The following is a 15231-nucleotide window of genomic DNA, read 5'->3' on the forward strand; positions in this document are numbered from 1 at the left end:
TCTTTTATGGCCATTTCAAAGTGGAACTTTAATTATAAAGATCCTGTGTAGTTTAGATATATATTCGACAACCACATATGAGTATGAGCATCTTTTTTCAGTCACATTTTGTCTGTGGTGGCCTTTGTATTTGTATTTATATGAAGACGGAAAAAAAGTAATAGAATTTTGTTTTTAAATGTCCAAACAATTAGGTCATAAAAGGTTGAAGATAGCCTTTTTTCTGTTCTGTCTATAGGTAGACTATTCTTCAGTAAGTTATGAATCTTTAAGACCCTCTCACAATGAAGGAAATGGAAAAGTGGAAGAAATCTAGACAGATTTCCAAAGGAAAAAAGTCAGCCAGTTCATCATTGAAGAGTGTTTCAGTATACAAAAGGTAAAACACAGGATAATTTTTGCAATAATGTGATAATCGACGCTTTTTTACTAGGTAGCTAATCTCATTCGAAAAATATGTCTCTCCACCTTTTCTTCACTAGTGAATATGACGTTCATCTTATGAAAATCGGCTCTGTTGGTAAAAATCTTTTACTAAATGAAGGATTCAGCACTTGGAAATTTCCTGAAATTTCTTTATAAACCATGTATTCGTAAAATTTATCTATCTCTTCCTCTCTGTTAACAAAGTTCCATAGCTTTCTGATGAGAAGTTTATGCTGTAGATAAACCAAACAGGGTACTTTAAATTATAGAAACCATAAGCTTACAGTCCCGGATCGTCTTGATACCACAGAAATTGTAATTCAGAAACCACACTTGATAGAAAATTCTACTTATAATACGTACTATTACCTTTATAATGAAAGAAACAGGATTTCTTGACGATAAAATTTGATAAAAGGGCTCGGTAAAAAAAAATTACCCAGAATCCAATGAATGTTTTCATTATGAATTCTAATTCAGGTCCTTTGCTTTGAAATAAGATGATCAAGATTCACTTTCAAGATTTCTTCAAGGAAATACAAGTCAAGTATGTATAAAAAATTTCAAAAAATAGAACATTTTTTTTTAAATATTTTGCATTTCTAAGTAAACTTTCTTTACATTTTCAGCTTTCATAATATTTTCTTGCATTCCATTAATTTTGAAAAACCACTTTTTTTTACGTAAACACATGAATAATTCATGCGTTTTGTTATACAGTGTATAAATTTTTCCCCTCTACCACTCTATGTCATTTCCGTTGCTTTCTTATCTTCCACCGGGAGATAAGAAAAGTTTTCCCTTCCTTAGTCTTATTACCATTTTAATGCTAAAGGTGAATAAATCTATCTAGTTTTGAGATTAGTATCTTCCCGGGGACCGAAACCGAGTACATATAATACAGTAAGAACCGCTTTTTTTATTAATTATTTCTATATTTCTTTCCTTCCCGTTCTTATAATTATGATCTCAGAATTAAAAATAACAAAACATTACATTTTCGAAAAAGAAAAATATTTCTTGTTAATTTAACAGCATGAAATTTATGAACCCACCCCCATGCAAAATATATGAATTAATAACTAGGAAAAAAATACGATAAAAAGTTTTATGTGGCATGTAATTTTTAAAGGTACGTTACCAAAGTATTATTTGGAGAAAAAAAGAAGGAGGTTCATTTCAAATATGTAACGTCGTATTTGATACGGCTTTGTAGATTTTTTTTTTACTTTTATGATAACAGGGAATCCACATGCATTTTAATGTAAAAATTTACATAATAATGATATATATATGATTTTATATATATATTTTTTATTTTTATACATTCGATGTTTTATTTACTGTTTTCAAGTAGGGGAAAAAACTAATATTTTTCAATTAAATTTATTGGAAAATTAAGAAATATGTCTTTTTTGGAAAAAATGAATGGTTTTATAAAAGAAATATATGAATTTGAAAAAAGTTGGAAATTCATAAGTTATTGGTATTCTTTTAGGATTGTATTTTATCATGAAAACTGAAACTAGGATTTTTTATAATTAATCCTTACGGTACGAAAGTATTTTACTATTTATGTAATTTTAATGAGATATATTTGTTTAATTTAATTCATTATAAATAATCAATATATTAATAATCTGTCAAATAAAATAAGTCTAAAATATAGCAATCTTGTATAAATCAGTTACTTTTCTTTCGTATTGAAATTAAAGATAAAATCAGTATAACGGTTAATTTTATTCATAATTATTCTCCACAAAGTAGTTACGGTGAAAACAAGTAACGAAGACAAATAATAATAATAATATATTTGAAAGTATTCAATATAGAATATAAAATAAAAAATTATGTGACATAAAATTTATAATATATTATTTATGAAGTAATATAATATATAGTATATCCTTTTTAATATAATATAATCATTATATTATTATTTCGTTATCGTTATCATTATATTATTTTATAATATTTCATATAAATATCAAAGGACAGCAGAAACGTACGGAGAATGCCGCTTCCCCTCATTATGTTGTCCATTCCCGACTTTTTATCGATTTTGAATTCGAATATCTCAGAAAATAATGCACTTAAAAACTTGGATATTTTGTTGTCCTCAGGAGAGACAGGGCAACAACTTTCTAACGAGAAGTTAGAGGACGCGGGGACCGTGTAAAAAATTAGATTATTCTATTTTGTGGCACTGAATTTCCACTCCCAAAACTGATACAAGGTAATTTTTGAATGCCTTTTGAGCATGTTTTTTTTTATTGAAACCATCCTCATGACGGACAGTTTATGAAATAAAGGCCGCTTAAGTACTTTCAAGACACCCTTTACATGAAATGGCATGTCCTGACTGACAGTGTTCACTGATTCATTATTGCCGAGCCGGAACCGCTGTAGTTATAAATATGAAATTTGGTCAGTTGTTTTATTTCATTATGTAAAGACAGCCAGTTATAATATAACTAGTTATCATCATAAAAATATAAAACTATAACATTTATAAAAAAAATTAAACTAAACGATTAAAAGATTTGAACGAAATTAAAAAAATTCTGTTTATTCTAATACATTCTTAATTTAGAAAATAATTAAAAAATAATAATTTTAATGTATATAAACTTTCCTATAATTTTATATATTTTATGGAAGGCAAGGATAAATATTTTTCATTTCGTTTGGAAATGAATTGGAGTGTAGAGACTGTGGAATCCGATATTTTCAACAAAGTTATGATATTTCTTCTATGAAATGTTTTACTGAAATGAAAAGAACGTTTATTACCGTAAATATCCTGCGTATAGCCCATGTTTGCTGACTTCACCATTGTACAGGGTGGGCGAAATGTCCATGACACATTTAAATATCCATGGCACATAAAAAGTAACAGAAAATCAACCAGTTGACATAAAGAAACGTGGTTTGCACTAAAATGCTTCAAATGCAAATATGAGCCCGTTCTGTAGCTCGGAATACATATAAACCAGGGGTTCCCAACCTTTTTTTAGGCCAGGCCCCAACAAAGCATCTCTGGAACCCCTGATGCCCCATCTGGCCTTAATCAAGAAGTACCCCCCTCTCATGAGAAACTTCATATTTCCATAATAAAGCTTTTTTTTGCTAAGTAAAACCATCCTTCATTGCTTTGAATAATTGCTTTAATTTTTGCTACGTGTTGGCTTTGCCCCCCCCCACCCCCAACTGCTAGTTCGGTCTCTTGCCCCTATTACTTTTAATTCTTGTTATTGACCAGAGGATCGAAAAGGTCATTTACTTAGTCAAAAGCAGTGGTTCTCAACCAAGGGTCCTTGGAGAGACTTCAGAGGGTCCGTGAGCTTCGATGTGATAACAATCAGCTCATTGTGTTTACATTGCTATATACAGAATACTACATTGTAAAGAGGTTCGTGGACTTCATCATACTAGACCAAATTGTCCGTGGAACACAAGAATTCGAGAACCCGTTTTCAAAATACTTCCAAAGAAAACATCGAAAGAGAAAAATAAGAGGTCGTCAAGAAATTGTATAAAAAGTATGAATTTGAACCTGATATTAAAATGGTGAGAGTTTCAAGTTCCAAGCCTTGATAGAAAAACTCATTCTCAAATTGCCCCCCTTAAAAATCCAATTGCTCCTTGCAGAGAGTAGCCCCACGTTGGGAATCACCGATCCAAACGATACCAAGTTTTCATCCCCTACATTTGCTAACATCGATTGCCGAAGATTCTTGATCATTTCCGTGATTCCATTGCCACAAACTACGAAGAAGCATGCCATCAAAATGCAAAACATGTCAAAACTCATATCTGGATCCCAAAAAATAAGACATCCAAATATCGTTGATCTGATGCCCCCCTCCCTTACACCATTATGCCGCTTTTTATGAGTTGTATCAACGGTTTTATGATACAGCGCCATCTGTGTCTTACACTCTTAACTATTTTTAAATTTATCAAAAAAAAAAAAAAAAAAAACTCTACGCCATAATAAAACATTTTTTTTGCAACATATATATATATTTTATATGAATTTTATTTTCTATTTGTTTCCAAAATGTGTCATGGACTTTTCTCACTCACCCTACATATTTTGCAAATTAGTTTTTGCTTTTCTTCTCCACATATAAAATTGAATTCAATAATTATATTACATTTCGTATGCAATTATAAATTTTTAATTAAAACTGCAATGTATTTTTTATTCAGAAATAAAGAAGAGGAGATACTAGTAAAAAAAAATTTGAAAAAAACAAAACGTTTATTATATTTTTAAATTAATTATTTTTTATAATTAATTTTTTATAATAATTATAATTTTTAAATAATTTTTAAATATCTTAAAACAATGATGAAAAATTAGAGTAAATCTATCTCACGGAATATGTATTTTCGAAATCGTATTTCAATGATGTGAGATTGTATATCACCATGTGTATATTTTGCACCCAAATTTCTTTTTCAATATAAAATGAAATGATTATAAGATTTCATTTGCAATTATAATTTTTTTTAACTCTGTGCCTGATGTTTTAAAATGAAGCAAAAAGATAGAATACAGTCGATTCCCGTTTTAACGAATACCATTATAGCAAAAATCTCGTTTTAACGAAAACTTTTAACCCTACCTAAGTTTACAGAGGACCAATGTGAAAATCTGGAATTCCTTTATAACGAAATTTCATTATTACGAAGTGAGTTCTTTATAACGGGATTCTAGTGTACTTACGAAAACTGATAATAAATTAATATGCCTTTAAGACCCGAACACATTCGTTTTTTTTTGGAATTTTCAAGATGTTTTTGCATTTTTTTGATACTTAAAAAATTCATTAAAAACAAATTCAGCAAATCTGTATTTTTTTTTAATTTCTCAATATGGTTTTTTTTTTGTGTGTGTGCTGAAATGACTTACTCCATTCAAAGTTTTTCACCTAGGATGATGTAGGGTATATTCATCTACATATTTTTCCCAGAATTTTATTGCTAAATTTTATGTAATAAATCACACTTTTCCCTGAGGACATTCTCGCGGAATCCATCTTATAAACCCCTGAATGTGCTGCCCTCTGATGAAAGCCCCCTAAGTTCATATTCGCCATAAATCTAAGTCAAAACATACATAATCCTTAAAGTCAGGGTTTCTTTCACTCCGTAACGTCGAAAGAAAAAATTCTAGAGTGTGAAGAAGCAGCCAACACATTTGTGGCACCAGAGTCTGAAAAGGATATAAATTTATTAAACAGCAAATTATATTTTCATTTATAAAATGGATAAAAATAGTTTTAATTACCTTATGAAAAATGAGGATAAATTTATTTTACACGTGTTATTAGTTTTCAAAATGTATTTGAATGAAGAGAATTTCTATGTTCGTATTTTCAAGAAAATTATGATACTATGTTTTCTACTACCGACTGCGAAATATTTTGCGCCTTTGCTACTAATGCAACGAACCGAAGAATATTCCGAGATAGATGGGAAAGACTCACATATATGTACAAACACACACGCAAAATCTTATACTTGGAAATGTTTAGCCGCGGGAATTGTTAGAATTTCTACGCAACTCAAATTTTCGTTCAAAAGAGATATTCGTCCCCGAATCCTGAAAAATTAATGGCCTTAATGCGTCGCGTTGCCAAAAGTTGCTGCTTCTCCCGGTCTACTGTACGAGAAGTTTGAGTAATATTACTACTACTTTACTTATATAACCCTCTTCCTCGCCATCCTTTAAAATTTTCCACGAAATTACCGAGAGTGAAGAAGAGGAAGAAGTAATTCGGATGTTTAATTTCTCATCCCATCTGTAATGCATTTCGCTTATGCAAGTGGTTCGAGAATTACAGGTGTTTGCTCTTTTGGATAGTTTGCATTTCCGGAGTAAAACACGAAGGTTATAATGCATTAATAAATTGTATTAGATTCTCTGTATGCATTATTAAGATTGCATCGTGAATTTTAATGCTTCGGGATATTAGTCTGTCTACTCTCAAAGTTCCTTTTCGGTATTTCTCTGATGGTTTCATTTCGTCGCAGACACAAATAAAGAAATGAGATGATTGCTCATTAAGTCATAGGAATTTCGCAAAAGCGCGTCCACTTTTTCCTTTTGGAAATTCCACTGGAAGGAAAAGTTGATGTATTTTGTATTCGGAGGAATATAATTAGTCATCAAGTTTTGATGAACTAATAAGAAAAATGTCATTTTGCTAGTTTCATATTCCATATCCCATCTACTGTTTTAATGAAGAATAACGTTCAAACAGCTGACACTGACAACCGTAGAAAATACGATTTGACTTCAAGATTCATTTGGAGTCTGGCGAAGCGTGGCCAGTTTCAGCAAATTTGAATTATGCATCGGCTTTCCAAACAATTATTTCTTTTTTCTTTTAAGCAACATATACCTGTATGCATTCTATGTTCATACTAAATGAGAAAATGATGACTGTAAGGTTTAATGGCAGAGATGTACTTTTGGTAGAAACTCTCCATGTTGAGTCATATATTATTAATACGCTAGCAATTACTTTCTAAAATTGTTTTTAGGAACGATACATCGCCTTTGACGATGACGATCATTTTTATTTCACAAGAGGAGCTTCAAGCTGAAAATGCTATCATTAAGTGTCCTGTGCATTTTAAAATAAATTATGGTTTACCTATTGACTCTCTTCCGAGGGATAGCTTAAAAATATTTATATCTAAGAATCTGTTGGTAAAGGTAATAAGAGGTCGAAAGACGATATGAATGTTTATCAGTAGGCTGAAACAGGGCCAAATGAACATGGAACATTTTTGTGGCCCTTCAGCCTTGTGTACTCTGTGTATTAAAAAATATTTCATATGCCTATCAATAGAAAACTGCCATAATTTGAGGAAAAACTAAAATGTATAAGGCAGTAGATAGTTACCAGGAATCCCCGAACCCTTTGGGGTCTTTGGAAAGGTTTTAGGGGACCCGTAAGCTTTGATGAGATTAACATTAACTTATAGTCATTACATGATATGTATTGAATATTCTTTTGAAGGGCCCATTTAGCAATTATCTTAATGGTTAATTATCACTCGTTTGTGCTTCTCGTTTCTGGCCCTCGTGCATTGACAAGGGATTTCCATAGACTAAAGATATAACTAAGACTTTCCATAGACTAAAGATATAGACTAAAGATATATTATTCTGACTCTGTGGGGATTTCATTGACTCTCGTCTTATTGGAGAAAAAAAAAGGGTTCTGTAAGAACTTTTGTGAAACCCTTCTGAAAAGAATCCTAGTATTAGGGGAGGTTGGTTATAGTACTAAAGTAGAGAACGAAAACTGTGTCTTATTGCTTTAGTATCCAAATATGTATGTAGTTTTAAATTATGCGCTCAAACCGTGTCAAAATTCTTAAGAGTGTCATGGAAGACGTTCAAAGGGTTTTCAAGCAGTGTTTTATGTCTAAAATCTCACCAATTTGACCATCTTATCAGTACGGTTGTTTTGTACACGTGGTAGCTAGTGGACTTCTTTAAGACTTGAAGTCGACTTCAATGTATCTTACAATACCTATCGAGCCAGAGACTGGTGTGCATGTCATTCTGTTGCCAGGCGGAAATCTCCAATTGAGTAGCACTTTTTTCAAGAAAGAAACAAAAAATTTGATTTCCCCCCATTCTTGACCTAAAGATGGTAAAACAAATATTCTGGCCGATTACTTAACTTTTGATCTGATCGCTGTGTTGTTGTATGCTAAACTCTTCCCATAGAGGGTTGGTTGATTCGCCATAGAGAATCATATTGATGAACCTTGGTTACAAAGATGAAAGCGTGGTGACTTCTGATACACATATACGTTTTTCATCACTTTGGCTCCTGCTTGTGCTTCGCGTTTTCTGTAAGAAAATGCTAAAATCAGGACCCAGAATATTCAGAAAATGTTTATTTTTTCAACTTGCTGTAGCACTTTAATTCCTCTCAAAGGTTATTTATGCGCAATAGTTTACAATTTTGCGAGTAACTGACACTTTTTTCGGAAGATATAGCGATGTCCTGCATCTATGATCTCAATTTTCTTGACAAAGTTCCTCAATCAAAAAGAAATAACTTCATGTGTAATATATATTTGATTGCATCTGATCATATTTTGTATCGAAAAATATATTGAAAACGCCAACCATGGTTATAACGGCAAGATTTCGTGAAATCTTCGATGTGGTTATACCCGAGTTAGACTGCATTTTACATCACAAATCCGACAGATATCCGGACCTTGAATACTCCGGCTTAGAATCCCTTTCGTCATATTCAATGGATTAAAAATTTTGATTGATGAATCAAACCCATTTAATTAACGGATGGAATACAAATTGATTCTATAATTTTCATTCGAGACGGAAACCCTATATCAATACGATAAAAACCAACAATTATTCGGTAGCCAAACGTCACAAAAGCGTGTGATCGAAATCATTTCATTCTCGTGCCCTCAGCGAAAATTGCGGTTTAAGCCCTGACGAAAGTCCAGACCAGTCTAATCACTCCGGAACGTGCACATGCATCAAACCGAACCGTGGAATTCATAAATTGGATTCGGCGAAGTCAAGTTAAGAGACGACGACGACGAATGGTTTCCGAACATAATTGTTTGAGAGCTTTATGGTAATTACTTTACTCAAGTGCTTTGTAATTTGAGATTGACGGTGGGAAGGTACGAAACGTGGGTGAGGCAACCATTGCTGATTTATGGAATACGAGGGAGGTGCACCACTTTGAATACATGGAACAACTCTGACTTGTTTGAATAATTATATGTTCAATAAAATAATGCACAAAACCCGTGGCAAAGCGGAGGGAAATCGATTCACTAACGAAAAGGCAGCACAAATAGTAATTAATCCCGTTATAATTACGAATAAACGCATCCGCCTACCAGCAAAGAAAGTGTTTCTCCCCATAACCAAAAAAAAAAAGTCCATAAAATTTAGTAATTCATAAATGATCACCTACGGGAACGATGACCACCAACACGCACTGTGTATTCACGAACACAGTTTCCCGAAAATGATTTTTTTTTTCTCGGCATCCTTACCTATCTTATTTTTACCAGTCGGGAACTTCGAACAACTAATGGAGAACACGTACCGTTAGTTATTTGTATGTCTTTTTTTATCCATGTCGTTAATTATGTACGAAAATAATGTACTCTCATTACACAAGCACTAACTACAATGGAATCAGAATATATTATAATATATTCTGTATATATATATATATATATATAATATATAATAATAAAAAAATAATCCCAGAAAAAAAAACTTTCTTGCCGGTATGAACAAATCTATTTCCTAATCTGTACTTTACTCCAGACTATGCCACGAAGCTGGGCTAGAAGAGATCTCGGCAACGCGATAGGTCCGTTGGCTGAGCGCTGACATTCATTCATTCATTAATCCCGTTATTCACACAATTGACACGCTTAAAAAGAAATGTGATAAACATGTTGGTACATCGAGAAGCTATCCGTACTTGAAATAAGGCAACCATGGATATTTTTTTATTGTTATTTTGTATGGTATTTTTCCATGTATATATATAAATTTTAGTTTTTATAATTGCATTTTTCATTCGGTTGCTGTATTTTTGAAATATATGACATCCATATTTCTTATGGGCATCTTTTGTTCAGCCACCTTGGTGGGCGTTGTGCCTGTTGTGGTATTTGTTATAGTTGGGATTAAACGCATCAACCAGCAAAAAAGTATTTCTCCCTATAACTAAAAAAAGTCCATAAAATTTAGTAATTCATTAAACGATCACTTAAGCGAAGGATGACCACTAACGCACCCTGTGTATTCACGAGAGATGCATTTATTTCGGCTACATGCCCGACGTGGGCACATATAAAACTAAAATTTTAACACTTCCGTGTTGTTTTTTTTTATATATTTTTTTCATGGACGTCGATGCGAGTGCTCCTACACACATGCGTGAAATTCTACGTAAATGCTTCCTTTGGCACCCATGATGCAAATGTGTAGTCAATGAATTTTGATCAATTTCCGCAGGCCCTGATATTTAGCAGCCACGTACCCCTCATATACTGCAAATGGATTCTAAACGAAACCATACACTGCAACTAACTGGTTTTTTGTTGTGGAAAACGGAAAAAATCACACTTCCAAAAGCATTGTATATCCTAATGGTATCCATGGAAGAACAGAAAAAACTTCATAGTTTTCACACGCACGTAAAAACGCGCGTAAATATTATACATTGTATATACCTATATATTATTCAGTAAATAAAAAGTCCAAAAGAGATAAAAATACCTCGATTGATATTCCAAAATTCTATAAAATATTTATTTCGCATTTCTCTTACACAAAAGTTTCATAACAAGTATCCATCACAAAAGTGTAGTTCCTCGGATACTTTACCTGACACCAACTCAGTAATATATCGCCACATAGCAATTTCCAACTAGTGTAGTTGGATGGCACTATCTATCGGTGGTCACCCCAGGCTCGATAGGTAAAGAGCTTTCTCTGATTTTCTTTTGGCTGGATTTTCGAACCCATGGACCTTAACGGCAACCTTCACTGTGGAAGGCGAGCATCTTACCCACTGCGCCACTCGGGCAAATGCGCCGCCGCTGTCACCTATCAAATATAAATTAAACTATCTGTTATAATTTTTCAAGAAAAATTCAAACCTATACGCAGCATGAAAACTATCAAAATATGTTATATTTACCATATATTATTTATTTTCATGCTACATATTGGTGTAATTTTATGAGTCAATATACCGGTTAAAATATTTTATATTTGCCCTTAGATGACATTTCGTAAATGCCGAAAAGTATATATACCAATATTTCATCACGTAAACTTACACAGTAAATGATACCACTACACACGTATTTTTAGAAGTTATAGAACAAAGAGACCGGCTAAAATTTAATTTTTTTTCTTATTTTGTTACACATATTTTCACTCTTAAACTGGTACAGAGTAATTTTTGAACGCCTTTTGAGCATTTTTTAAATTGAAACTATACCTCTACGACGGACGGTTGATAAGATAGAGGCCTCATTAGCACTTACAGGACACCCTGTATAAATAAGGTGAATTGTAACTTAGTGACTTCTGGTTATAGTTAGCGGGGGGGGGGGTTATTGATTTTAGATTTTTAATTGATGACCGCTGTCCTTTCAAATTTTCGTATTTCTTCCAAAAATTTCGATTGAAAAAATTGAATCACTTTCGATATGCTTTATGCAAATATATCGATTTGTTTTTAATTTTTTTTAAGTAAATCCAGTGGTAATTTTTTTTTTTGGTCAAATAAAATTTTTATCCGGGTACCTATTATTATAAGTTTCATGTCCGACTGGGCATGTAAATTTTTGAAGAAGATTTGTCCAAGCATGATTTCTTGCCTTAATAATCAACATTTTACTTTCTAAAATGCTGTATTATCATGAGTGTATGGAATTCTGAAATCTGAGAAACTGGTCAGTTTTCCATAATCTCCACACCAGGGGTTTTTCACCTTTCAGGCATTGCGGGCCAAATTAAAAAAGTCCGATGAAGCCCACGGGCCATCACTATGTCATAATGAAGTACAGTCGGATCCCGTTATAACGAATACAGTTATAGCAAAAATCTCGTTGTAACAAAAACTTTTCCATTCCTTCAAATCAATTTACATAGCAACAATGTGTTGTGCAATTCCGGTATAACGAAATGAAAAATCCGTTATAACAAACTTTTGAGTTTGTTATAACGGATTTTTCATTTCGTTGAAAAAACAAGTTTCCGAAAAACAAAGGAGTCAATCTCCATCTACTCTTTCAACGTTTTATAGGAATTCAAACAGTAGTTATAGGATCTCCCAGGAAGCAGATCTAACTTTCGAATTTACAAGATGTGGATGCAGATGTCTTTACCTGGTTTCAGGACATTCGTTCCCGAAATGTGTCAGTTACCGGTCCTTAAATGTCAGTATTTTTTTCCTCAGAATCAAATTCTGATACAACGAATCTTTTTTTTTTGCGCATGTTAAAAATCAGAAATTCCTTTAATGAAATTTTATTAATTAATGAAATTTCGTTATAACGAAGTGATTTCTTTGGTCTCTTGTTGTTTGTTATAACAGGATTCGACTGTATTTAGAATTGTAAGATGGAACTCAAATATAAAGGACCTTATAGTAGCGTGTTAATGGATTTTCCATCACTGCAACCGACCCCAAATAATTGGAGACTTTTATTCTTTCTAAAATCATTTCTTTCACCCCAATTCTGAAATTATTCATTCATTAATTCTAAAATAATTTCCTTCAGTAATTCTGAAATTATTATTTACAAATTTTCATAAATTCATTTTTTTTATTAATTAGGCATTTTCATTAATTCTAAAAATTTTTTCTATTAATCATGAATTTCCATGAGCTATTTTTCTGTTCATCACTTATTATCATTAATTCATAAATGATTTTTCTATCAATAACGAATTATCATTGATTCTGGAAATGTTTACGTCACTGATTCTGAAATAATGTTTTCAAAAATTACGAAATTATTTCTATTCAAAAATTCAAAAATTATTTGTTTTCAAAAGTTCTGAAATTATTTTTTTATCAAAGATTTTTCAAGCATTTATGTAGTTTGTGTATTATGCACACCTTTTTAATGCCGACTCTCCCCTTCCAAAGATGAAAAAACTAAATCCCCAAAAAGTTTTTGCCCCCCCCCCCCCCCCCCCAAGACGGGCCCTGGTAATGTATCAGGTTCACAGAATTAAAGATTGAAATGTGGTGGCTTTTCATCGGATTATTTTTTTATTTTTTTCAATCATCATGTGCACAGTCAGCAGAAAGCTCTTATTGCCACATTTTGCCCGCTGGCCATGCGTTGAAGACCACTGCTCTAACACACTATGTATTTTACAACACTCCTCACGTAAATATAACAAGTCCAAGCGAAACGTGAAAAATTTCGGAAATCCCGAAGAAATCCAATACACATCTCGAGCATTATCCATAAAATTCAGCTGGAAACCGAATTTCTAAGCGTTTCGTTTCCTAAAGATCATGCATCTTCTTGACTTTTAATGTCACACCGTCGTAAGCGAGGCCGGAAAAGCTGATAGCAGGTGCAGCAGGAATCTTTGACAATCGCTGAAAACCATTCTGGAGCCTTCACGTTGTTTACAGATTCCGCAAACTTGACTTTTGTACGATATTTTCAAGCGAAAATCTCTCTCTCTCTCTCTGCAGGTGCATTCATTTCCAACAGCATCTACATTTCAAAGGAAATAGGAAACGAGAACCTCTCTCTACTCACTTCGATAGCTAGGAAAAGAGATAATATACGGCTCATTGTTATTTAAATGACAATCATCGATTGCTCTGCTCTTTTACAATTCTGCAGCGTCAAACTCCATATGGAAAAAAAGGGATAAAAGCGATGAGATCTTTCCCTACGAGAAATTTCCAAAAATTCGCAAAGAGTTGGGGAAATTCTTCAGAAATTTTATTACCGGTTCCACGGGTCTTAAGTTCCCGGTTTTCCATTATTCATTCATTGATAAAACGGTTAATTTTACTTAATAATACTTACTTAGTCCTTAATAATGCTTGAATATAAAGCAGTATCCATGATCAGAAAACATTGCTTTGCTGTCATGGAGACATCATCATGGCCTACTACTATTATTTAATCATACAATTACTTCGTACACAGCTCTCTGCCTCTGCGGAATTTCTAACGAATCTATACATGCCTTTACACAACGATATAATTATTCAATCATTACACTTCACTCATAATTGGAAAAATGTTCAGTGTTCTGAGTGTATGTGCGGCCCCTAACGTATTCATATCAGCACAGTTGTGTTTGTTTGTGTTCTGCTAGTAATGTCATCTGTCTTCCACATGATGAAGTGAAGATGGAAAATACTTGAATTTTCGTGTTACGTAAGTATCATGATGAAGACCTGCCTGCTTTCTGTGGAGAGATTCTTTCAAATGGTCTCCCATTTGAAAGAACAACTCGCATTCAAAGTTACGAAACCGCACAAAACGCATCGTGATGGATTGCATAGTGAGAACCCGGGTTCGATCCCTGCAATCAATTCAAACTTTATTCCCCGTTAAAAAGTCTCGCCACAGAGAGCAGCATCCCTACAACGATACAATTATTCAATCGCTACACTTCACTTATAATTAGAAAAAAATCATTACCATCACATCAAAACATCACATATGTTTACACCCGAAATATTTACCGTACCGTAACGTAATTAAAATATCACATGTGTGTTTACACCCGTAATGTTTACCGTACCGTAACATAACTAAAACAAAATGTAACATAAAATACATCGAAAATTGAGTCGGTTTTATTCCAACGAGTATACGGTACAAAAATGTTGTCATCGAACAGATCTCGTCTAGAAAAATTAACAATATCCCATTAATGTGAACACGTCTGTACGTTCAAGTACCAGACCAGCCTTATCTGGCAGCGAGTTCGAATAGAAGTATTCAGGAATCCTGACAGAGCGTATCATGAAAGATTTGTAATGCGTTCAGTTGCTGCCATCAACTTCCAAATAGTAAGTGGAAAAACTGTTATCAAAGGATATTGTCATATGCATGATTTGAATGTAAACACTATGCGCAGACATTTTTTTAATAGAATTCAGCGGAGAGATATGACGTTTTAATCATTTAATCACCAACAGTCACAAATTTATTAAAAATAATAATAAAAAAAACAAATCATGTCTGTGTCAATTAGAA

This window comes from Pholcus phalangioides, unplaced genomic scaffold, assembly GCF_987345545.1.
Source record: "Pholcus phalangioides strain wild (caught in Gottingen) unplaced genomic scaffold, Ppha-v1.0 ptg000001l_1, whole genome shotgun sequence".
Classification (NCBI taxonomy): Eukaryota; Metazoa; Arthropoda; class Arachnida; order Araneae; family Pholcidae; genus Pholcus; species Pholcus phalangioides.